This window comes from Helianthus annuus, chromosome 4 (genome assembly GCF_002127325.2).
Source record: "Helianthus annuus cultivar XRQ/B chromosome 4, HanXRQr2.0-SUNRISE, whole genome shotgun sequence".
NCBI classification, from domain to species: domain Eukaryota; kingdom Viridiplantae; phylum Streptophyta; class Magnoliopsida; order Asterales; family Asteraceae; genus Helianthus; species Helianthus annuus.
This window is the reverse complement of record NC_035436.2, coordinates 25,176,431-25,203,310: the sequence shown is the minus strand read 5'-3', so window position 1 is coordinate 25,203,310 and position 26,880 is coordinate 25,176,431. Positions and strand designations below refer to the sequence as shown.

At 31.2% G+C, this 26,880-nt stretch overlaps 2 long non-coding RNA genes and 2 other non-coding genes across 4 annotated transcripts; 3 read left to right on the top strand and 1 right to left on the bottom strand.

Moving 5' to 3' along the window:
- LOC118491640 lies at positions 1 to 1,462 on the top strand. The gene is made up of 3 exons (XR_004891674.1): positions 1 to 343; positions 787 to 994; positions 1,118 to 1,462. It is a non-coding gene; the product is annotated as an uncharacterized LOC118491640 (long non-coding RNA).
- An 809-nt stretch (positions 1,463 to 2,271) lies between these two features.
- LOC118491639 lies at positions 2,272 to 5,010 on the bottom strand. The gene is made up of 3 exons (XR_004891673.1): positions 4,750 to 5,010; positions 3,607 to 3,731; positions 2,272 to 2,585 (listed from the first exon to the last, which is right to left on the bottom strand). It is a non-coding gene; the product is annotated as an uncharacterized LOC118491639 (long non-coding RNA).
- Positions 5,011 to 5,593: 583 nt separating this feature from the next.
- Positions 5,594 to 5,673, top strand: TRNAL-UAG. Its single transcript has one exon. It is a non-coding gene; the product is annotated as a tRNA-Leu (tRNA).
- Positions 5,674 to 10,984: 5,311 nt separating this feature from the next.
- Positions 10,985 to 11,064, top strand: TRNAL-UAG. The gene has a single exon. It is a non-coding gene; the product is annotated as a tRNA-Leu (tRNA).
- The last annotated feature ends 15,816 nt before the right edge of the window (positions 11,065 to 26,880 follow it).

Sequence of the window (26,880 nt, the reverse complement as noted above, 5' to 3'; positions counted from 1 at the left end):
AAGGAGTGCATTTTTTATAGACCCTTTAATGTACTCTTAATTCCTAAATATATACATACATATAGGGGAGAGTTTAAATGAGAACACTCATCTTTTGTGAGAACCATGAGAACAAATCTCAGCCACTCATTTCCCTTGTATTTTAATTAAAAGGGTAAAGTGGTAATTAAACAAATTCCCTACAACTCTCTGGTTTCCATTAACACCCAAATTCCAGCACTACTTTTTTCCAATCTACGCACACGATCTTTAGTCTAGGCACATGATTCTTAATCAGGAATCTTATCCAATGGATTATGGTTTGGAGTAATTGATCTTAAACTATTTCGTTCCTAATCAGCAGGTATGTTCTTCGATTGTTAATTGTTTGATACGGTGTTGGATTCATTGATTTTTGCTCAAATCAAAATTTGATTCAATGATTAATTGTTTAATCGGTTTTAGATTCATTTATTGCTGTTCAATAGATTTTGGTATCAATTACTCTGTTTATGTATTGTGGGTTTTGTTCCACGATTGTAACACACGTTCCTATTGAGTTTGTAATTTGCCCTAATTAATTCTTATTTGATTGCAAGTACAATTTATCCTAAATCATATGTAAGTATTGATGAATTACATGATTGATTGATGAAGCATGGTTCCATGACTAAGATTGATATCAAAACTCAGCCACAAATGTTAACTGAGGTTCTTTATCTTAGTTTTTTTTTACAAAGTGTAATTGTAGGGGTTATATAATGTTATTGATAATGACTACAAGCGTGTGTTTATATTGTGATGTAGGTTCATCTAAGACCAGCTAAGAGGATATTGTATCTGTGTGAGGTGAACCAAGGGTTCTATATTAAGTGTTATCAGTCATGATGAGGAACAATTTGAAGATTTAGATGAAGCAAGTGTTGGACCTGATATGAGCATCCTATCTTGTTCAGATTTACACATGTGTAACTACGAATTGCTTGCATCCCATCCTATTCAGATTTACACATGTGTAAGTGTGGTTCTATATTCTTTGTAAAAAAGTACTTTCTTGATACCAAATTTCAAGATAAAAAATACATTTCAAATGCATGTAGACTTGGTAGGATGAAACTGATGAGCGAGATTATGACAGGTTAATCGACACGAGTCGTGTTCATAGACTTTTAGCATATGCTACTGTTGTAAAAGGTTGTTTCAATACTGGAAGATATGAGGACATGTATGCGTATGTGTGTGATATTGAAGTGAAAAGGTTGTCTCAAGTCCATATAAGATGTTCAGTTGGCTTGCAAGGCTGCATCAGATGAATGAGAATGTTGATGGTGATGCAAGGATTCTTATGTGTTCTTCATTCTTTGTACCTATCTTAGAAAAAGAATGTAATCAAAAATCAAACATAAAACACTTCATTATATGTAACTACTAAGTACAGTTCTGTTAGAGAAATGTGGATGAAGAACAAACAAATATGTGATTATATATCTACTAATGTTTGAGGTTGTTTTAATGTTTTAAGGCAATAGCGCCGACTGCAGAAATGTAGCAGCAGCAACAACGCAGCAAAAATGCAGCACCGCTGGCTGCAGAAACGCAGCGGCGCGGCTTCCGTAATGCTGCAGCGCGCGGCTGCATACGCGCATACGTTTATACTTCGATTACTTGTAAATTTCCACTCAAAACTCAGTTTCGAACTAGTTTTTTTGTTTGTCGTTATATAGATAAAAATAGATAAAGAGAAGGGATTCAAAAACCTTGCTAAAATCACATATTGGCGTATTGGAACATACTTTATATTCTTGTATAATTCAATCAATTTTTTTATGTCAAAATTAAAAATGTGATTCCTTTTTATGGTGACAAAATGTGACCATCTTTTACAATGAGAAATCTTTTTTTTCTTTTTGATGCATCTCATAGTGTAGCCAAATTTTTTAAGCAACCAATTTTAATGGTATAAGATTTTTTAACTTGTTTTGGGTTCAATCTTTTTATAACCATGAATTAATATATTGTAGTTTGTAGACTGATTTTTAAAGTTCTCCTTATAGTAACACCATAGTGCATTATAAGAATCAAACACAGTGCGCGACTGTAGTAATGCAGGGGCACGATTGCCGTAACGCTGAAGATATGCTGCAGAAACGTGGCTGCAGATATGCGCGTGGCTGCAAACAATGCAGTGTGCGGCTGCAGAAACGCAGCGGGCACGACTACCATCATTTGATAATTAATCCAAGATAGTATTAAGCAAAAACTAAAAGTATTATATTGACCACCAAGTAGGATCTAAACCAAAATAGTATTACAAAAAAAATCAAAAACATTAAATTGTCCAACAAATCGTAATCATTGACATACGGTAACCATGATACCATGAAAACATAAGTTATAATCCTTGATATACGCTAACAACAGTAACATAGAGACAAGTCATAATCCATAATATCATCTAGTCTTCTTGATGACGTCTTCTCGGTGAATATTCTCTTTCCAAAGTACAATCTTCGTATCACTTTCAAGGCTTCTACAGTTGAACTCTCAAAGTTCTCATTGCCATTTTAAAACCAACAGTAGAATGTACCATTTTTTCTGAAATATGACTGGTCAAAATGACAAAAGTACAATATTATTAAGCCATCTGTTTTTACTGCTATTCTAAACAAATAATGCGGTTGACTTACACATGTGTAAATGAGTAGAATTGCTCACTTACACATGTGTAAACAACCTAGTTACATGTGTGTAAATTGCACAATAATCATGTTCATTTGTTGTAATACCATTGTTTCAATGTGCACATGTGTAAATATATTTATACACTACATATGTAAACATCTTATTTACACATGTGTAAATTGCTTAATCACAAAAATGCAATATTAACTAAGATGATTTACACATGTGTAAATTTGTTTTACACATGTGTAAGTTTCTATTTTACACATGTAACTGTTTGTTTTACACATATGTAAATGTTCATATCTCTACCTTTTTTTAAACTGTCATGATTTGCACATGTGTAAACCTTCATATTTATGCTTATTTTTTCAAAGTATTATGATTTACACATGTGTATACCTTCATTGTTATGTTTGTTTTTTTAAAGTAGTATGATTTACACATGTGTAAACCTTTATTATTATGCTTATTTTTCAAAGTATTATGATTTACACATGTGTAAACCTTAATAGTTAAAAAAAGAAACATTAATATGGAAATTTACACACGTGCAAATCTTGATAGTTAAAAAAAGTTGTGTAAACCTTCGTATATATGATTTACACACGTGTAAAAACATATGGAGATTTGTTCTACTTTTATTTTTTAATCCTATTACACATGTGTAAACCTTTATATCGTGTAAACCTTTATATCTATGCTTACTGTTATTTTTTAATATTATGATATACACATATGTAAGCTTTAATATATTTGCTTATTTTTTTAACTATTATAATTTACACATGTTTAAACCTTTATATTTATGATTATTTCCATGATTTACATATGTGTAAATCTTCGTATTTATGCTTATTTTCATAACTATTATGATAGATACATTGATTTACACATGTGTAAAAACATATGGAGACTTGTTATAAAATTATCTCTAGTACATACCTTCAAGTTTGGCCTTTCCATGAAGTTTCTATGATCTGATTTCTCTCACTATCTTCATCATCTCTGTTTTCCTTTCTAGTTCATCATCTCTGTTTTCCTTTCTAGTTTCTCATGTCTTGATGCTTCTGTTATTATATTGCAATTACTTTTCTTTCTTAAATAAATGCAAGTTAATGTTTTAGTTTTTTTCCCTTTCCTTGCATAAGTGAAGCTCTAGCCTTAGCTATAGTACTTAAATCCCTCACAACGCCTACTGTTTTACAGAACCAATAAACATTGTTGATTTAAGACTATGCAAATTAAAAGAAAAACAAGAGACAGAACTTGAGCAAATATTTACACGTATACCATCCATTTTTTCTCACACAGAGATTGTATTTCAGAACTCGTCCATTCGATAAGTAATTAGCAATCCCAGACAAGTGATTTACAATCTCGATAAAATAATTGCTATTTCAAAATGCAATGTTGCAAACTTGTATAGTAGCTAGTGTAGAAAAGTCAGCAACTCAATGAACAATTAGAATTCAATTTACAAATTTAAATCTAAGTTTTTGCCAAAACACTTGAAAAAGGCAAGATATTGATATACCAGGTTTAAAGCTCTTCATATTTGAATCATCCTAAAGGAACTTATATAGACTTTCACATCATTTCAAAAGCTAAAATTCACCCAAGCAGAAATAAAAAACAAGATGAAAAATGTTGATGTCATTTGAGCTAACATATATACTTAATCTGGTATCCATAAATTATAAGTACACTATCCTTTAAGAAGGTTAAGGTCTACTGGTACAAAAAAGAGCTTTAGATTTTAGCAGTGTGTATCTGGTTGACTGATAGAAATCCAACACAAAGAAATAGTAATAGACAGAATCCAAGTCCAAACATAAATAATTGCTGAACTCTCTTAGGTCAAGTTGTAACTCAGTGATCAATTGGATTTCAAAATCACAAATTTGGTAAAATCTAAACTGATGGCAATGTCAAGCTTTCAATTTGCAAGCTACATATATATACAGGAAGTTAAATTGGTGTTCCCATAGGTTAAATTATATGTAGTTATATCGCGAAACAAACAATAAACATCATTCCAGCCCTAATTTTAATGAAATAGAACAATAAAAAGTTGAAAAACCAAACCTTCAGATTTGCAGATTGATTCATTGAGGAAGATGGTGGATTTTGATTCATTCATCCTTTTCTTCCCAAAAAAAAACATTGCAGATTTACATCGTCAGCTCGATTTGCAAATTTAAATCGTCGACTCGATTGTGGTTCATTCATCCTTTTCTTCCCATTAAAACATTTGATAACTTCAGATTTGGAGATTGATTCCTTGAGGAAGATGGTGGATTTAGAAGACGTCGATTCGATTTCCTGGAGGAGAAGGTGAATTTGGGGGTGAAGGGGTAATTGAATGTGATTTTACAGTATTGCCCCTTTTTAGTCTTATTTTAATGGTCCCCTTCTCATTAAAAACCCATTTAATCTTAGCCCTTGATTAATGATGATCTATGGATAGAAATTGTTCCTAGAGTTCTCACAAAAATCCATGTTCTCAAGATAACCCTCCCCCATACATATATACATATATATATATATATAATTGTTATTTATAAGATCAGAAATCTTAACCACTAGTCTACTTTACATGTTACAATTGACTCAAAACCCATATATTAATCTACACTATAAACATAATATATTAAGTGATTATCCAAACCGTGTAAGGTTCATATATGTTTGTAAGAAGAACAAATAAGACAATGAGTAAATTAGTAAACATAATTTGGAATTTTGTTTAGAAATAAAGATTTTTGATGTTTCATCTTTCACAAGAACGAGTTTTGTTAGTCAGTGGAACAGTTTAGACCGTATATTGTGTAATAACTTCAAATAGAACTTAAAAAAACAAAAAACTATAGTCTTTGGATTATTTTAATTAACATTAAAATATATTGAATTGACCCAACAATCAACAAAAGACAGTTTGGCCGAGTGGTCTAAGGCGCCAGATTTAGGCTCTGGTCCGAAAGGGCGTGGGTTCAAATCCCACAGCTGTCAAGCTTTGTAGAATGTTTTCTTATTTTTTGTGTATATTGCAAATTAAACAACAAAAAAACAATATAAATAACTATATAAAATTTTTTTTTTTTCAAAAGAAAAACATTCCTTCACTCCTTACACGTTTCATGAAAGCAAACCAACTAAAAAATAACATTACACAGAAAAAATGTGTTTGTTTACGGGACAATGATTGGCTTATAATGTATTAAGTATTTTATGTGATTACACATTTTACGTTATGATGTCGATAAATCAATACAAGTTCTCACAAATTACACGCTTTTGCCTTTTGCACAGAAGAATTTTTGGTCAATGCCATACATTTTGCTTTTAGAAATAAATGACGTATTGACTGAAGATGTCTTAAAAAAATCTATGCTGTTAATGATAAAACTAATAACTATTATATCAATACTAATAATAAAATCAATGCTTTATTGTCAGAAACTAAGATGGTAAAAATAAATTTAGAAGCGCTGCTCAAGACATGAGGCTATGAGAGTCATGGAACATGTTGCCATTGTTCCACATCATCTAGGACTTTAATTGTTTGAATGGCAGGTATTTACTTATTTGAAAACTAGGATTGTAAACGAATCAAATGTTCATGAACTTGTTTAGCAGGAAGTTCGTTTATTTAACAAACGAACGAACACCAACAAGATATAGTGTTCGTTTAATTAAATGAACGAACATGAACACACATTGTGTTCGTTCATTTATGTTTGTGAACGTTCGTTTATTTTCGTTTAAATTTTAGTAAATACGTAAATAGTAATATTTATATAAATATTACGTTTTCTAACTACGTATATAAATATAACTAATTAGAAATTGAGTTTTCTAGTAATAAAAATGAAATTTTAAAATTTTTCTTAGATCGTAAGTGATCACTTACTAATATTTATATAAAAAACTACTTAACTTTAGTATCCATAAACCCTAATTTAGATGTGTTTTCTGATGAACGGTAATATATTAGACTTATTTGTTTGTGTTCACTAATGTTAAATTGTGTTTGTTTATATGTGTTCATTTACGTTCATTTGTGTTCGTTTATGTTTATTCAATCATGTTAATTTATGTTTGTTTATGTTTATTCAAATATGTTCAGTTTTTTTTTTTTTTTTTTTTTTTTTTTTTTTTTTTGTGTTTATGTTCGTGAACTGTTCGTTTAGGCTTTAAACGAACGAACATAAACGAACACTAACATACCCGATTTCTTAATGAACAAACACACAAGAAAAATTGTGTTTGATTATATGTCCGTGTTCAGTTAAAGTTATACGTTCGTGTTCATTTGGTTTGTTTACAGTCTTACTGAAAACCATGTAAACATGAGGGTATTTCTCTATTCTGAATGTGACATTTCATAATCTTCTTTTGGTTGCTGTCATATGACAAATGAATTGAAAGTTTGAATTAGAGGTGAAGTGCAATGAAACTTGCACAATAGAGGTGAAGTAACGGAGGTGCAAATGGGCTAGCAATTTTTAGCATGGGTTGAAACAAGTTGGGCCTGGCCAGGCACTTTTTCTCTGGAACTTTACAAAAAAAAAAATTCCATATTTTAAATACGTTAAAAAAACTGTAGTATTAATTTAACATCAAAGAAATAGAGACACATCTCAGGAGTAGGGATATAGGAAATTATGCCTTCCCCAAACAGTTCAAATAGTGCAATAATAACTTGTTCTGAATTCAAATCATCTTTCCAAACCTGCTTTTGATTTGCAGGCGTCCTCGATCCGTAGCTGTTGCTATTACTGTTATTACTATTACTGTATCCCTTATCTTTAACGTCACCATCACCCGCTTGCATATGCACGGATGAAGTTTCAGGCTCAGTGTCACGGCTAAATATTTAAAGATCGGTGTGCTAAGATTGTGTTAGAACGATTGGGTTCACTGGCTCAGTGGCGGAACTAGAAAAAAAATTTAGGGGTATCCTAAAAAAACTTTTACCTAGATCCGTCCCTGAGAATTCAATGGCCCCCAAAGGGCCGACTAATAAAGATGGGCTCTTTAAATTTTCTTTTACTTAGGGTCATCTCTGAGAATCTGAAAACCCTTAGGGGCCTTATGCGGCTAGTAATGTTTAGGGACAGATAAAATAAAAAATAAACGAGTTAAATGTCATTTTAGTCTATGTGGTTTGGGCCATTTTGTCAATTTAGTCTAAAGGTTTTATTTTTCTTCTTTCGGTCCAAAAAGGTTTCACCGTTGCCATTTTAGTCCACTGGGTTTACTTCATTCATTTTTTCTGTTAGCGAGAAGGGCAATTCGGTCATTTATATGGCCGAATTAGCCTTCTAGTTAACAGTTTTACATATAAAAAGACCGAATTTCCCTTCTCGTTACTAGAAAAAATGGATTAAGTTAACCCAGTGGACTAAAATGGCAACGGTGAAACCTTTTTGGACTTACATGCGAAAAATGAAACATTTGGACTAAACTGACAAAATGACCCAAAGCACAAGGACTAAAATGATATTTAACTCTAAATAAACAAAGTGAAGAAAAAAACACAAATAAGTAATTTACTGTCCTTTTTTCGCTAGGTTTCTTTTGGTAGATTCTCACTAATTTTCACTGTTTTTTTTTTCATAACCATACAAGGTTCTCACTAATTTTGTTTTTCATTTTTTTCCAAACCGAATGGGTTACTGAGAACCTACAAAAGTGGCCTAGATCCGCCCCCGATTAGCTGGTAAAAATGGTAGAATACTAATTAAATTTGACTTCTAACATCTCCAGAATAGTACCGCCTTTTCATTTATTGTCCAAATGCCATATTATCATATTAATTAACTTTAAATATAACTTCATCTTCTCCTTTTTTAACAATGTGTGCCACCTGCAAGTTCATTCCCATAAATTTTCGTTTCCATCAAATGTAAAATTTCATTTCATTTTATTTTCACAAACACTTAGAGGTATCCTAACATTTGTTTAGGGGTATCCTAAATAAATAAAACGGACATTAAAAGAAAAATTATACTTCGCCAAGAAAGTTGAACCGTAGCCCGTGCTACGGCTCACTATAGATTGAGTCCGCCCCTGCACTGGCTAGTCCGGGACTTTATCAGGGACGGTCTCAGTGTCAATGAAGAAGTGTACGTGCCTAGCCGTGTCTATGACGAACGTACCACTGGTCGAGAGTTGGTGCCGCTCTCCTGATGAGTCCAAGGCAGGATGAAACTAGTGACACACACAAAGAGTGGGATGGATTAGCTATTTAGCTTATCCCCAGGGAGATGGGAACGCCACACGGGGATCGAAAACTAACCTCGTGACAAAGTGAAATACATACATTCAAAAACCTTATTTCCGGTTTACATTAGAGAAGAGGAAGGGGATGATAATAGTGAGTTATGTTAATGGCGTTGAGCAGTGGCGAAGCATGAGATTTCCGACCGCGAGGGGGGGGGGGGGCGAAAACGTATATACCCAAAAATTTCTATATGAAAGCTAGATACATAACACTACTGAGCAGCGAAAAGTTCGGGAAGTCGGGCGCCCTCCATACCCCCCCCCCTTCTAACCTTCGTCCCTGGCGTTGAGCATCCCACAACCGATTCCCAACTAAGTTACTTCGACGGTGGCTTTTAAGTGTAATAACGAAAGTATGTATTTGTGTGTATTTACCAAGGGTGAGCAACTAACCAAACAACATATTTAATTGAAAAACGAATTTAATCGAAAAAAAGATTGAAGAAATAACAATAGCCGACTTAACCGAAAAAATCAAACCCAAATAACCGAGCTATCTTAACTGGTTCGGATATGGTTTTTCGAATAAGTGATTAGACCATGAGTAACGGGCTTTATAAGGGCATGAAATGAACTGTTAATTGATACGGATCCGCTCACCAACAAGCCCAGAACTGATGAAGCCCAAGATGATGTTGCTTGTGTTGTTGGCCCAGATGCGAGTGGATGAGGAATTAGGCCGGCCCACTGGATGTTTATCTTTTTTTATTGTTTTTCAAATTTTAAATCTTTATTTTATCTTTAATTGTTTGGATTGTAGATATGTTTGGTTTGAACGGTGGAAACATTAGTTTTGATTATTTTCATTTTTTTATCATATTGAATTTCTGGTTGAACGGCTTGTCTCCATTTTTTCCGATTAGGGTTTTCTAACCTCCACTGTTACGAATCCGTATCTTTAATGCCCCTCACACAAGGGTGGAGCTTTTAAGGGACAAGCGGGTGCACCCACCGCTACCTGTGTTTCGGTTAGTAGTGTTTTCTTTAATTTTTTGTCAGAAATTTTTAAAATTATATAGGTCCTATTTTGCTTAAAAATTCTTTGCCTCTGCCAAGTTTATTGTCCAAAAGAATTATACATATTTTCATATTGAGTAAAAAAACATGAAAATGGGGCTATTAGTTTTTTTTTATAATTGTTTTTAAACTTGAGTTTAAATAAAGTCTGAAACTAGTTTTTATATAAATGAAACATGAGGGTTTAAATTTAGTTTTTTTATGTGTAACAACGGGTCTTTTAAATGAATGAAGATTATTTAGTTTTATTTGGACTTATTATGGTTTGACCGACCCGAACATATAACCTGAAACATAGCGATAGAATTTTTTTTTGGGTCCCATAACTTTCTGCCCCCGCGGAACTTTTGGTCAAACTCCGCCACTGCCCTCACACCACCCTCGTGGGCTTTATAAGGACACTAAGAGAGAGGGCCATTTCTAGTATGGTGTCTAATAAAGAAAACAAAATCCGAAAATAATGATGGAATGGAAGCATTAAGGAACGTTGACCATTACATATTTTTTTAAAGGGCGTTATGATGTTGATATAACTATAAATGTTCCTTTGAGGGGATTATTCATTAAAAAAAGAGAGAGCAAACTTCTTTTGAATCAATGGCCTTATATTGGTTTGATTTTGGTAATATGATCAGAAAATATAAAACAATCCAATATATACCTATCATGGTAGGCGAAAGCTTAAATAAAAACTCTAATGGGTTTAATATACTTCACAATTGACTCAAACCCATATATTCGCCATATAGATAATCATCCAAATCGTGTTAGGTTCATATATGTTTGTAACAAACACAAATTAAAAAAATGGGTAAATTAGTAAACATTTTTTGTTTGGAAATAAAGATTTAGCAGTTTCATCTCTCACAAAAACGATTTGTCATTAGTTGTTGGAACACGTTTAGACCGTACATTGTATAATGGTTTTAAAGAAAATTAAAAAAAAACAAAAAATTAGAGTATTCTTGTATTTAATTACCATTCAAGAAGTTATAAAATGAACTAATTAGAAACAAAAGACAGTTTGGCCGAGTGGTCTAAGGCGCCAGATTTAGGCTCTGGTCCGAAAGGGCGTGGGTTCAAATCCCACAGCTGTCAAAACTTTTGTTAAAATTAACAGCTTGTTTTTATTGTTTAATACAATTAAACATATAAAATTAGGGGATATTAAATATACTTCCTTATTGGCTAGAAACTTTATACTACGTGTTTCATGAAAGCAAACCAACTAAAAAATATGTTTCACTAAAAAAATGTGTAGTTGACGGGACAATGATTGCTTATATGCACAGGGGCGGACCCACATTGGTGCCACCGAGATCCCCGGACCCCAATCTTTTTAAAAAAAAAATAGTAGATTCGGTATATTAAATTGTATATGGACCCCATAAATACAATTAGGTGGACACCATAGAAATAAAAAGAAAGCTAGTGTAGTGGTAAACCTTCCTCTTTTCCACCAAGAGGTCATGGGTTCAATCCTTGATAAGCCCATTTTTCTTATTTAAAAAAAAAAAAAATCTAGTTCAAACATCACTTTAACTTGACCCGAACGAGGACCGACCCGAAAATAGACCCCATTGAAATAAAATCCTGGGTCCGCCACTGCTTATATGGTATATTATTTGATTGCAGATTTTACATCATGACATGATAGACTTGATAAAACAATACAAGTTCTCAGTAGTGCTCGGTATTTAGTTTTCGTATAAATTTTTTTAGGTATAAACGTTTTTTTACCCTCCACCGGTCTTATAATTTTTTTAATCGACCCCCTGTCGGAAATAAATTGTAAGTTCGAATTAGGTGTGTGCTTTGAAACTTTTTTCTTGTAAAGAGTCACTTATGTGTAACAACTGAGGTGAAGAAACGGACGTGTGGGACTGGAATGGGTTAGGTGATGGGTGAAAATGGGCTAGCAATTTTTCGTATGGGTTGAAACAAGTTGGGCCTGGCCAGGCACTTTTTCTCATTTTTCTTTGGAACTTTATAGAAAATATATCTATATTTTAAATACGATAAAAAACTGTAGTATTAATTTATTTCAATATAATCAAAATTTTGAGAGCAAATAATATAAGAGGTTTTATGTATGCATTGAAAATATACAAGACAACTGGACATGCCATGCTATATATTTCTTTGTATTACAAAGTTAAAATTAAGAACTTACTAAGGGTTGGTTGGTAGCCTCTGAATGGTCACTAAAATGCTACATTTTAATGAAATCATTAACAATTTTACCAATGAGAAAGTAGAAGAATGTGACATATAATGATTTACCCTTCAGAGGTTACCTCTTAACCATTCAGACTTGAGGTTACCTCTTATTCATTCAGAGGTTTTAAACCATTAATAGATAGCATCTGAATGGTCATTAAGAGGCTACCAAACAGCCCCTAAGAATGAGAAAACCAAACTATAAATATCTAAAATAGATGGTATTAACGTATAAGGATTAGGTTCAAGAGTGAACACTAGTGTAGTTTGCGAACTGAGCGAACTAATCCTGGCCATACATGTGTGTAGATCAATGGCAAGGATTTGATGCTGAAATACACTAGTGTATTTTACGATTTGATGATTAAATCCTAACCATCCACGTGTGTAAATCAATGGCCAAGATTTGTTCACTCAGTTCACAATACATTAGTGTTCACTCTAGAACCCTACCCTAACGTATAATAGATACTCCCTCCATCCCATTAAATGTGTCTTATTTTGAATTTTCAAAGTCTTTATTTATAAACTTTGACTTTAATTTTATATTTTTTGTGTTATATAAAACTTGATGAAAATTAACCCGATAAAAACACATGTAAAACACACTCAAATTATATAACTTTCATCACGTATTATCTAATACAAACAAAATTATTTAAGGCCAAATTTTATAAATAAAGACTTTGAAAATTTAAAATAGGACACTTTTAGTGGGACGGAGGTAGTATAATACAATAGATGGTTTTATAATTTTTTGAAACAAAGTTTAAAAACAATTCTGTTTATAAATAATTGAAACAAATTTAATCCATATAAAATTTTGGTGAAGTTCTGGTTTTATATATATACTAGGTTATAACCCCGTGTATTACACGGGGTTGAATAAATAAATTTTATATACTAATAATAAAACAATATATCTTTAAAAACCTCATTTCTTTAAAACCACGTGTACTACACGGGTTGAATAAATGTAATATTGTCTACCAAATAATAAAATAATACATCTTTAAAAAACTTCATTTATTACACGGGTTGAATAATTGTAATTTATATACCAAATAATAAAAAAATTACATCTTTAAAAATATGCGCATTACACGGTTTGAATAAATGTAATTTTCTGTACTAAGTAATAAAAAATATATATCCTTAAAAAACCCCATGTATTGTACAAATTGAATAAATCTAATTTTATATATCAAATAATAAAAAGTTGTATCTTAAAAAACCTCATGTATTACATGGGTCGAGTAAATGTAATTTTGTATAGTGAAAATAAAAATAGTTAATATATTAATACAAAGTTTGGTTTTCGTGATAAAAATAGATTATTCTGTTGTTGCAAAATTTGTTGACGAAGTCTCAATAAATTTGACTCTTTATTTAAAACTACGTAAATGTATAAATGATAAATAATATTAGCTAATTTTATTTTAAGTTTCGTAAAATCTATTTGATACCAAACTAAACATAACGTTCAAATAATTAATTCAAATAAATAATATTATAAAGAGTAAATTATGATTTTGGCCCCTGTGGTTATATCACTTTTACCCTTTTGGCCCAAAAAAGAATCTTTTAACATCTGAGCCCCCAACGTTTTTTTTTTTCTAACCCTTTTGGCCCCTAAAAGTAAATGGATGAGGTTAGTGTTGGAGCCAAAAGGGTTAGAAAAAAAAGACGTTGGGTGCTCAGATGTTGAAAAAATTCTTTTTGGGCTAAAAGGGTAAAAGTGATATAACCATAGGGGTCAAAATCGTAATTTACTCTATTATAAATGAGAAGGAGATTAAACTAAATAATAATTATCTATAAGATATTAAACTAATAATATTTAGTAGGAGGATTATCTATAATATAAGATATTAAATTAAATAATATTTAGTAGGATGATTATCTATAATTAATTAGAAGAAACTCATCCATTTACTTTTAGGGGCCAAAAGGGTTAGAAAAAAAAGACGTTGGGTGCTCAGATGTTGAAAAAATTCTTTTTGGGCTAAAAGGGTAAAAGTGATATAACCATAGGGGTCAAAATCGTAATTTACTCTATTATAAATGAGAAGGAGATTAAACTAAATAATAATTATCTATAAGATATTAAACTAATAATATTTAGTAGGAGGATTATCTATAATATAAGATATTAAATTAAATAATATTTAGTAGGATGATTATCTATAATTAATTAGAAGAAAATTAAATTAAAATAATAATTATCTATAAGAGATGGCCTAATATGATGACAAGTGTCCCAAAAGTGGTTTCTTTTATTATATAGTATAGATATATATATTTTTTTGGGGGGAATTATTTAGATACTTGAGATACAACTTTTAAAAGTTATAAAATAAAAGTTTTAATTGTATTTGTTAGAAAACTTTAAAGAGAAATATAACCAGGAAAAATAAAAAAAGAAGCATCTACTAATAAAAAACCAAAGCCTTACGCAAACGATTGAGGTTTCTTATTAGTAATTTTTTTTTTGTATGAACAACACTTTCATGGTCTATGATGACGTAAATTTTGTCTAAGAAAGTTATAAATATCTCCGTAGAGGTCTTCGCAAAATAGCACCATCGATGTGAAAGAAGCTACGACAGTAAGGAGATTCATCATATCTAATTCATTTTTCATTTAATAGACATTAATGAATCATTCTTTCATTTCAAAAAAAAAAAAAAAAAAAAAAACAGATTTAATATCAATTAAAATATCATGTTTAGTTTGATGAAACAAATACCCATGGCATTATAGCCTAGTGGTATCTTGGGGGTGGGATAAGGCTTATGACCATTAGATTATGGGTTCGATTCCCACAAAGGAGGTTTTCTCAGATTTATTGGGTTTCCCCTGAATTGGTGTATGAGCATTATTGCCTAGTGGAGATAGATATGATCGGGTGGTTCTGCTGGTGGCATGATGATAATCCAGTGGTCCGTCAGTGGTCAGAATTTGCCGTTCAAAAAAAAAAAAAAGTTTGTTGAAACAAATCAATTAAATTATCATTTTTAGTTTGAAGAAACTAAATTAATAAACACACATTCAACATGTATTCGTATGGTACAAGTTGCAGAAATCTTAAACTTATTTACAAGTGATCATATGAATTATTAAGTAAGATATTTGTAAAATAAGTTCTAGAAGAATACCTTTTCATAATCGTACTGATGTGACCCTTTCTCTAACCTTTGTAACATAGAAAGTTATAATTGAACTCAAATTCACAAATCACATGACATGACATGACAGAGTAATAGAAGGTAGACGGGTAACAAATTGCGTCGTTATCCTCTTCTGAATAGTAAACCCTATCCTGCTAAACACAAAATTCTGCTCCTTAACATGCGCAGTGTTACAGCTTAAATTAGTAACTTATAATTTATAAGTTTTCTCATTAATTTACAGATCTTATGATTCCAAAACTATCTAGTAATAACGCTTAAGATTGTTTATAATCATGCGAAACATGTCTAACGTGACCAAGACGTGATTACATGCGTATTACATTATTTACATATTTTATTAAACTTATTTTAGAACTATTTAAAAGAAAAGCTATTATAACATAGTAATAAAAACAGCGTAAAGAGATATTTAACCTGGATAAGTACTCATTTTTATCATTAAAAAAGAAAAAGAAAATGAAAATAAGTGTTAAAAGAAAAAGAAAATTTTTTCCCCTCTCAAATTACGATTTTACCCTCAGTGTAAAATTCGTTTTAGTGTTTTTTTTTTTACAAAAACTATGCTAGTGTTCTGTTTTAATTGGTTTGCTGAATGCAATTTTTATTCATGCCAAGCAGGAGTTTTTCCATCGTTTTAATTATTTTTAGCAAAAGTATGATAGTATTTTATTTTAATTGGTTGACTCGGTGTAATTTTTTTGAAATCGTGTTATAAGTAGTATGTACAAATATCTGAAACACAAACTTACATGTTATGTGAAAGAAATATTCGGCTTAGTGCCCCGCAACACGGACGGGGCAAAAACTATTTAGTTAACAAAAAACCATTAATTTTAACTAACATAAATATTCCTTTCTGAAAAAATAAATGCAAGACAAATACCGAAGAGTCGGAACAACAGCCTTCCCCAAAGAAAACGATAACTGATGGACCTGTGGTTTGAGGTTTCACCATCCAATGACGCCACCATAGGAGTAGGTGAAACTAGCGAGCCTAATGTCATGGGGTTAGTTTTCGATCCCAGCGTGGCATCCCCCATGAATGTAAAAATTCCGACTAGGCGCTGATTAATCTCGATTAATCAAAATTAATCCTGATTTATCACAATTAATCTCTATTAATCGCTAGTCCCTACCCTCACCGCCCGACTAACGACTAATGATTACTACAACATGCGTCCCCATCTTCTCGGGGATAAGCCAATTCATCCCACTCTTTGTATGGGTCGCTGGTTATGTCATGCTTTGGATTTATTAGGAGAGCGGCGCCAGCTCTCGACTAATGGTGCGTTCCTCGTAGACACGACTAGCCACGTACACTTCTTCATTAACACAGAGTCCGTCTCTGATAAAGATCGTGGAGGCTTGCCTATCTAAAGCAGGTTTGTAAAGATGATCTGAATTCAGGTGAAGTTGTTATTTCACAATTTCAAATTTGAACTATTTGGTGAAGGCATATTGTCCTATATTCCGGCTCCTGAGATATGTCTCTATTTCTTTAATGTTAAATTTTCAACATGATGAGTAAATTAAAAGATATCTTAAGTAGCCCAAAAAACCAATATTTTAAAGGCGTTATGGGCACTGAAAATGTTATAATTTGGATGTACAGGAAGAAAATTTTTTTCAGCTGATAATGTTACATAAGATTTTTACATGAGTTTTTTGAATTTTATCAACTTAAATGGATTTTTATTTTATCCTTTCCATATATGTATATAGGTGAAATATAGGAAGAAAACTTACTTGAGTTGAAAAAACTCAAAAACAAAAAACCTTATGTAACATTTTTATTTTTCTAAAAAATAGGGAATGTAATGTACATATATTTGAATATTTTTATAAAAAAATGTAAAAAGCGCCGACTGTTTTTTTTAAATATTCAAAATCTGTATGTTACATTTTTTTGGGACATATATATTATGTAATATGGAATTTTTAACATTTAAAAAAAACTACTCTGCGCTTGTTTATTTTTACTTTTTACAAAAATGTTACATAGGGTTTTTACAAAGGTTTCTTGAGTTTTCAATATATATATATATATATATATATATATATATTATATATATATATATATATATATATATATATAGGATTAGGTTCAAACGTGAAAAAAATCCCAAGAGTGAACTGCGTGAACTGATCTGAGCCCTTGATTTTTATGATCTTCAGATTAAAGTGAGGGGCATGATAGTAATTATTTGGTTAATTTTTTTTTAATTTAATTAAACACAAAAAGGGTATATGTGTAATTTCAATCTTAAATTGATTGCGTAAATCTCTCACAAATCAAGTAATCAGTTATCTTCTTAATTTGATTGCATAAATCTCTCATAAATCAAATCAAGGATTAGGAAAGATGTAACTTAATTCAATTATAAAAATAATTATTTGTTTAAATGCGATGTACACATGTGTATTCTGATTTTTGTCACATCTTGACTTTTGCGGAAGCGTGATTATTGATGTGACTTCTTAATACCATTGCATATGATCATAACAACACTATATGATAAAATCAGTAGATGTACATCCATTAATTTAAGTTTAAAAGTAGTACAACATACTTGTCTGAAATGACGAGACCAATTTCAAGTTACCAACCATAACTTGTTTTAAGGAGTTCAAAAAGACTCAACAAAAGATTTTTAAAACAACCCCGAGTTTAGGACCACGTATCTCGTCCAGGATTAAGATACGCCTCCTAAGCCCTAATGACTTGGATGACATCTTTATTCACAATGCAGCTTAAAAACTCCAACGCCCGCCAGATCCATTTACTAATTCCCTAAAATACATGTAGTTTGAAAAATCAACAAAAGTTGAGCGAGTTCATGTGTAAGTAAGTATGTATAAACCTTTGTAAAAATGTCTGTATGTATGAAAATCCCTGGTATATAGCAATAAGGAAAAACCATCATTGGGTTGCAAAGCCAATGATAAGTGTGAAGTGATGCAGGAAGACTCAACCCTAGCGGATTTGTGCGTCGGGCACTTAGTCATCTCATGGTCCACTCAGCGGACTCAGGAGTGGGGCTCGCTACACCCAAATAGATCTATCACTAATGTCCCTCGGTCCTACAACGAGGATTAATGGCCTTAAGTGTCATGCCCACCACTCACATATTCGCGTAATAAAAACCCTCCTTAAGCTAACCATACCATGTAAATAAATGTCTGTAAATGTCTGTAACATGTATTTCACCCCCGAGGTGTAAAACTGAAAATAGTTAAGAGAAAAGGGGGGACATGAACTCACAGTATTGCGTCTTCGGTACTCGTAACCCAAATCTCTTCAGCAAACACGACTACCTACAATGTTCTAACGTCTATTAGACGAACGGGTCGTGCCTTGTCTTAGTATTTATGTCTTTGAGTTACGTTTCTTATATTATTTCGAGTGATAATTATTTGTCAAATTAATTTGTATTTCAACTTAATCATATGTCGTGTTGGAATATTTGTTCGTTCCATGTTCTAGTATTAATACTTCTAAAGTATCTTATATACGCGTTTCCTTCCCAAGGATGGGATGCCGGAAATATATATTTAACCATATTCATGTATGAAACCAACCTCCGATACTTTGTATTTTGTGATAAATATTATGACGAGTTTTATTTTTGAAAACAAAATCTAAAGTATACTAGTAAATACCCTTCTCACAAATATTTATTAAGTGTTAGGATTTTTGGAAAATTTCGGCAGAGTCTCCTTTGTAAATAGGGTGTCCATGCTTAATTAGCATATCATTTTCTTTTACATATATCCAATAGTTCATTTTCAATAACCAACCCGACATATCGACATACAAAACATTACATACTTCATTTCAGCTTTATTACTCGAAACCGGTCTGTTTTCGAGGATTTTTATAAAATAATTATCCTTTTCCAAAAATTACCAAATTTTTACAAAGTGTCACATATGCTCCAAAATTTATCGTGTAAAAATATCAAAGTCCAGTTCGTTACCCATATTTTATAAAAAATCATTTTCTCGACTGCAATCAGATTTGTTACTTTCTGATTGCAGTTTACGGAAATATTCACTAAAAATTAACCCTAAGTCTGTTTGACGAAATTCTAGTTGGAGGGTCGTCCTGACAATGGTGTCCATCTACTATAAAAATTCCATGAGTCGGTTTCACTCAGGTTTCAGGTTATGACTTCAAAGACATCACACTTTTTCTGCAGTAAAAATGTAGCTTGAGCTGCTGTACAAAAACAGTCTTTTAAAAATAGTAAACGGTCTCGAAAAATTATGATTCCAGTGCCATTTGTTTAGTTATTCCAAAACACTCATTTTAGGCTTCAGAAAATCCGTTTTTCGATTTAAAATGATCCCGTTACATCCTGTTGAAGTTGGCTGGAAATCCAACTCAGCAAGCTGTTTACATTGTAGAAGTGATTAAAAGTGCATAAACGAAGATCCTAACCATGGTTTATTGATGAACAAATGTTAAAACTTCAATCATGCTTTAACCCACCCTAAACCATTCAGATTTCCACCTCACACAACCTTTTTATATATGGTTTTCAGGCAGAAATTTAAGTTCACATTTTAGTGTTTAAGCTTTTGCGTGTGATGAACATTCAAACAAACATAACAAGAATCAAGGTGGAACAAGAGTGTGAAGAGACTTACTACTAGCACAAGGCTAGGGTTGTAATCTTAGGACAAGATGATGGTGAAATGTTGGTGACAAAGCTTGAATCAAGCTTCCTTGGACACCCTTCAATCTTACACTTCTATGGAGGAACTTCACACTTGAAAGAGAGCTTGTTGGAGAAGAAAATGGAGGATGTGAAGAATGGTGGTGGTGAATTCGGTTATGGAGAGAGAGGGGGGGGGTTGTGAGCCGAAATTTAGAGAGAGAAGGGAGGAGATTGGGTGTGATCTTTGTAATGATGGAAGTTCTTGGAAATATGCACAACTAGCTCATAGGGAAATCATACCAATAATTTTGGCCAATAGAACCAAGATTCTCTTTTTACAAAATCTAAACAAAATATTTTCATTAATCATGGCAGAAAAATCGGTTGGGGGGGGGGGAAAGTGTAAATTTTTGGCAATTACTAGGTAATTATTAGAAGGTTAAGGGTATTTACAAGTATAGTGGGTGTATGTCATGTTTACATGGTGTATGGGGATTTTTGTGACCATAAATAATTAAAAATGATAAAATAATATTTCTGACAATATTCTCTTGTCTCGGGTAATGTCTGGTTGTTCGGTTTCGTATTGTTCCGTTAAAGCGTTTAATTGTCCCGTATAGCGTCTTTTGTGCATCTTTTTGTAACGAAATTAATTCCAACACTTAGGAAAGTGTCCAGGACCATTTAGTCAATACTCTGTATAATATGAGTGTGTTAAAAACTGAATTGTTACTGAAAATGCGGAATTCTGTATTTAAATTGCTTTTTAGGCACTTTCCGGCACTCAAACTATCACCTAGTGACATAGTCTTATGGTCCTCGCTTCCCTACACTCCATACTGGTGTAGTGTTTTATCCCTGGCCCATACTGGCCTAAAAATAGTATCTGTCTAAGTGCTGGCATTGTCAGCATGTATCTGAGTTATTCGCTCACTGTACTAACTGTGCTTTGTGCATCAGGTTTGTCACTAAGAGTTTGTATGAAATAATTGAAGTGACTGTATGTAAAGAATGCACATGTATGTATATAACATAAATCAGTAAGCAGTTTAAAGCGTCAGATGTAATCAAGCACAGTCATTAAGCACATAATTAGAGTTAATTAATTTGTACAGTACCTGTAATTGTGAGGGTTGTCACAATTTTGCCCTCTTTTTAATGCGATGTACACATGTGTAAATCGTCTGTTTTTGTGATATCTCATAATTTTTTTTGTATTGAATGTTGATGTACACGTGTGAATTACTGTACACATATGTACGATGTTGAGTACACATGTGTACTGTTCTATTTATATCCAAGTACACATGCGTATACTGTTGAAATATGAAGGTTACGTGGATCTTAAAAATCAAAATTTGAATTCTGGTGATGAAATCTGAAATAAAAATAAAATTGAAATCTGGTGATTTGTTGTTTGTTTTGATAATTATCTTATTAATAAATAAACATAATGTGGATAATGAATTGAAATTAGGAAAGATGTAACTTAATTCAATTATTAAAATAATGATTTAAATCTAATTTTTTTATATAATTACAATCCTACCCTTAACAACTAAAAAGGAAATCAAGGGTCCATATCTGTTCACGCAGTTCACTCTTGTGAGGTTGTTCACGCTGGAACCCTACCATATATATATATATATATATATATATATATATATATAATGAATGTGATAAGGGCATTTTAAGATACCTACAAGTTAAAAATGTTTTTTTTTTGCTTTAATGAATAAGGTATAACATAAAATAAGGGTATAAGTGTATTTCAAACACTAATTACACTTTATTCCCCTCATATTAGTTACACTTTAATGGGTATGCTTATTCTAAAAATATTTCTATAAATAAGAAGTGTACAAAGACAAAATAGATCACAAAATGTAACACAATGTCGAGCAAAATATAACACAATACCGAAAAATATAACATAATGTCGAAGAAAAAAGATACAATAAGTCGCAAAAAAGACATAATGATCCAAATATGGAAAATACACAATGATACCAATATAGAGAAGATACAATGATAAATAAAAAGACACAATTACGATTATTTTTTCTAAAATCTACAAGCTAAACATTTAAAAGCAAAAACCTAAAATCTTATATCGTAGAGTTCGATTAGACGGTTTCATTGCCGCTTGAATGTGGTTAATCAGAGTCCGTTTGATACCATTTTTACGACTCCTTATTTTATGAGACTTTGTATTTGATGATAACACATACTTTAATTACTTTGTCGTTAACAAAATTATAGATAATTGGTTGATAAAATAAAAATTAATTAAATTAAACTCAAGTAAAAACAAATAGTCCTCTTACTTATATGTCGCTTTTATTTTATTTTTATATAAAGTTAATATTTTTTTTTAATTTTAGAAGAAAAAAATATGCTCATGATAATATCTGCCCAAAATATCTTCTCTTGTGATGATCGTAACTAGATAAGTAGATAACGTAGTAACATACCATACCCGATATAAAAATGTTAAATATCAGAAGTGATATCCTATCTTGGAATATAATGATAATTGTAATTAACTATTGAAATTCCCCGCGTTGCGCGGCGGGGAATTCGAACGTTATCGATTCGTTTTGTTTTGTAACGAGATAAGCACGATACTCGTCCAGTTAGTTACTTAACGGTGTTTTACCCATAAATACTGATACCATACCGGTTGGTTATAAAAATTACAAATTTAGAACCAGAGAAAACAACGTAAAAGTGAAAAAAGAAGAAGGAATAAATCACGGAGAATATTATTAAGAATAATAGATACTCAAACTTTTATTTAGCAGTAGGTAAAAAAAAATTTCCTTTCCTATGAAAGGGCTTCGAACCCGAGACACTCACTATATTTGAATGTTCATACAACCAACTGAATTGCGAAAGTTTTTTCTTAAGAGTTTCGCCCAATAATAACTATAATATATACATAAGGCGGAAAAGGACAAAAAAAGAAAAGAAACAGCAAAGCAAAGAAAAACGATGGCAAAAATGTAAATTTAAATTGAGGGCAAAATCGTAATCTGGTGATGAAATCTGAAATAAAAATTAAAATTGAAATCTGGTGATTTGTTGTTTGTTTTGATAATTATCTTATTAATAAATAAACATAATGTGGATAATGAATTGAAATTAGGAAAGATGTAACTTAATTCAATTATTAAAATAATGATTTAAATCTAATTTTTTTATATAATTACAATCCTACCCTTAACAACTAAAAAGGAAATCAAGGGTCCATATCTGTTCACGCAGTTCACTCTTGTGAGGTTGTTCACGCTGGAACCCTACCATATATATATATATATATATATATATATATATATATATATATAATGAATGTGATAAGGGCATTTTAAGATACCTACAAGTTAAAAATGTTTTTTTTTGCTTTAATGAACAAGGTATAACATAAAATGAGGGTATAAGTGTATTTCAAACACTAATTACACTTTATTCCCCTCATATTAGTTACACTTTAATGGGTATGCTTATTCTAAAAATATTTCTATAAATAAGAAGTGTACAAAGACAAAATAGATCACAAAATGTAACACAATGTCGAGCAAAATATAACACAATACCGAAAAATATAACATAATGTCGAAGAAAAAAGATACAATAAGTCGCAAAAAAGACATAATGATCCAAATATGGAAAATACACAATGATACCAATATAGAGAAGATACAATGATAAATAAAAAGACACAATTACGATTTTTTTTTCTAAAATCTACAAGCTAAACATTTAAAAGCAAAAATCTAAAATCTCATATCGTAGAGTTCGATTAGACGGTTCCATTGCCGCTTGAATGTGGTTAATCAGAGTCCGTTTGATACCATTTTTACGACTCCTTATTTTATGAGACTTTGTATTTGATGATAACACATACTTTAATTACTTCGTCGTTAACAAAATTATAGATAATTGGTTGATAAAATAAAAATTAATTAAATTAAACTCAAGTAAAAACAAATAGTCCTCTTACTTATATGTCGCTTTTATTTTATTTTTATATAAAGTTAATAATTTTTTTTAATTTTAGAAGAAAAAAAATATGCTCATGATAATATCTGCCCAAAATATCTTCTCTTGTGATGATCGTAACAGATAAGTAGATAACGTAGTAACATACCATACCCGATATAAAAATGTTAAATATCAGAAGTGATATCCTATCTTGGAATATAATGATAATTGTAATTAACTATTGAAATTCCCCGCGTTGCGCGGCGGGGAATTCGAACGTTATCGATTCGTTTTGTTTTGTAACGAGATAAGCACGATACTCGTCCAGTTAGTTACTTAACGGTGTTTTACCCATAAATACTGATACCATACCGGTTGGTTATAAAAATTACAAATTTAGAACCAGAGAAAACAACGTAAAAGTGAAAAAAGAAGAAGGAATAAATCACGGAGAATATTATTAAGAATAATAGATACTCAAACTTTTATTTAGCAGTAGGTAATAAAAAATTTTCTTTCCTATGAAAGGGCTTCGAACCCGAGACACTCACTATATTTGAATGTTCATACAACCAACTGAATTGCGAAAGTTTTTTCTTAAGAGTTTCGCCCAATAATAACTATAATATATACATAAGGCGGAAAAGGACAAAAAAAAAAGAAAAGAAACAGCAAAGCAAAGAAAAACGATGGCAAAAATGTAAATTTAAATTGAGGGCAAAATCGTAATCTGGTGATGAAATCTGAAATAAAAATTAAAATTGAAATCTGGTGATTTGTTGTTTGTTTTGATAATTATCTTATTAATAAATAAACATAATGTGGATAATGAATTGAAATTAGGAAAGATGTAACTTAATTCAATTATTAAAATAATGATTTAAATCTAATTTTTTATATAATTACAATCCTACCCTTAACAACTAAAAAGGAAATCAAGGGTCCATATCTGTTCACGCAGTTCACTCTTGTGAGGTTGTTCACGCTGGAACCCTACCATATATATATATATATATATATATATATATAATGAATGTGACAAGGGCATTTTAAGATACCTACAAATTAAAAATGTTTTTTTTTCTTTAATGAATAAGGTATAACATAAAATGAGGGTATAAGTGTATTTCAAACACTAATTACACTTTATTCCCCTCATATTAGTTACACTTTAATGGGTATGCTTATTCTAAAAATATTTCTATAAATAAGAAGTGTACAAAGACAAAATAGATCACAAAATGTAACACAATGTCGAGCAAAATATAACACAATACCGAAAAATATAACATAATGTCGAAGAAAAAAGATACAATAAGTCGCAAAAAAGACATAATGATCCAAATATGGAAAATACACAATGATACCAATATAGAGAAGATACAATGATAAATAAAAAGACACAATTACGATTTTTTTTCTAAAATCTACAAGCTAAACATTTAAAAGCAAAAACCTAAAATCTCATATCGTAGAGTTCGATTAGACGGTTCCATTGCCGCTTGAATGTGGTTAATCAGAGTCCGTTTGATACCATTTTTACGACTCCTTATTTTATGAGACTTTGTATTTGATGATAACACATACTTTAATTACTTCGTCGTTAACAAAATTATAGATAATTGGTTGATAAAATAAAAATTAATTAAATTAAACTCAAGTAAAAACAAATAGTCCTCTTACTTATATGTCGCTTTTATTTTATTTTTATATAAAGTTAATAATTTTTTTTTAATTTTAGAAGAAAAAAAATATGCTCATGATAATATCTGCCCAAAATATCTTCTCTTGTGATGATCGTAACAGATAAGTAGATAACGTAGTAACATACATACCCGATATAAAAATGTTAAATATCAGAAGTGATATCCTATCTTGGAATATAATGATAATTGTAATTAACTATTGAAATTCCCCGCGTTGCGCGGCGGGGAATTCGAACGTTATCGATTCGTTTTGTTTTGTAACGAGATAAGCACGATACTCGTCCAGTTAGTTACTTAACGGTGTTTTACCCATAAATACTGATACCATACCGGTTGGTTATAAAAATTACAAATTTAGAACCAGAGAAAACAACGTAAAAGTGAAAAAAGAAGAAGGAATAAATCACGGAGAATATTATTAAGAATAATAGATACTCAAACTTTTATTTAGCAGTAGGTAATAAAAAATTTTCTTTCCTATGAAAGGGCTTTGAACCCGAGACACTCACTATATTTGAATGTTCATACAACCAACTGAATTGCGAAAGTTTTTTGTTAAGAGTTTCGCCCAATAATAACTATAATATATACATAAGGCGGAAAAGGACAAAAAAAGAAAAGAAACAGCAAAGCAAAGAAAAACGATGGCAAAAATGTAAATTTAAATTGAGGGCAAAATCGTAATTTGACTGGAAGGAGAAAAACAAAACTAATTGCGAAACTTTAATTTAAAGGGGGCAAAATCGTTATTTTGAACCTAGTGCAAAATTGTAATTTTTAGTTGTGGGCAAAAGCATAATTTTATTTTGAACTGGGGTAAAAACGTAATTTTAAAGCGGTGATAAAATCGTAAATTGGTTAGGCCAATGGGGGAGTTCCAGGCAGTTGCCTCGCACTATGCCCCTATCTTGTGTCTGTACTTATGCACTGGGGGCAAAATCGTAATTTGTCTGAAAAAGCAAACAAAACCGATAACAAAAATCTAAATTTAAATTGAGGGCAAAATCATAATTTACCTGTGAGGAAGAAAACAAAACTAATGGCAAAACTATAAATTTAACGGGGCAAAATCTTAAATTTGTATCGAGGGCAAAATTGTAAACTGGGGTAAAAGCATAATTTTATTTTGAACTGGAGGTAAAAACGTAA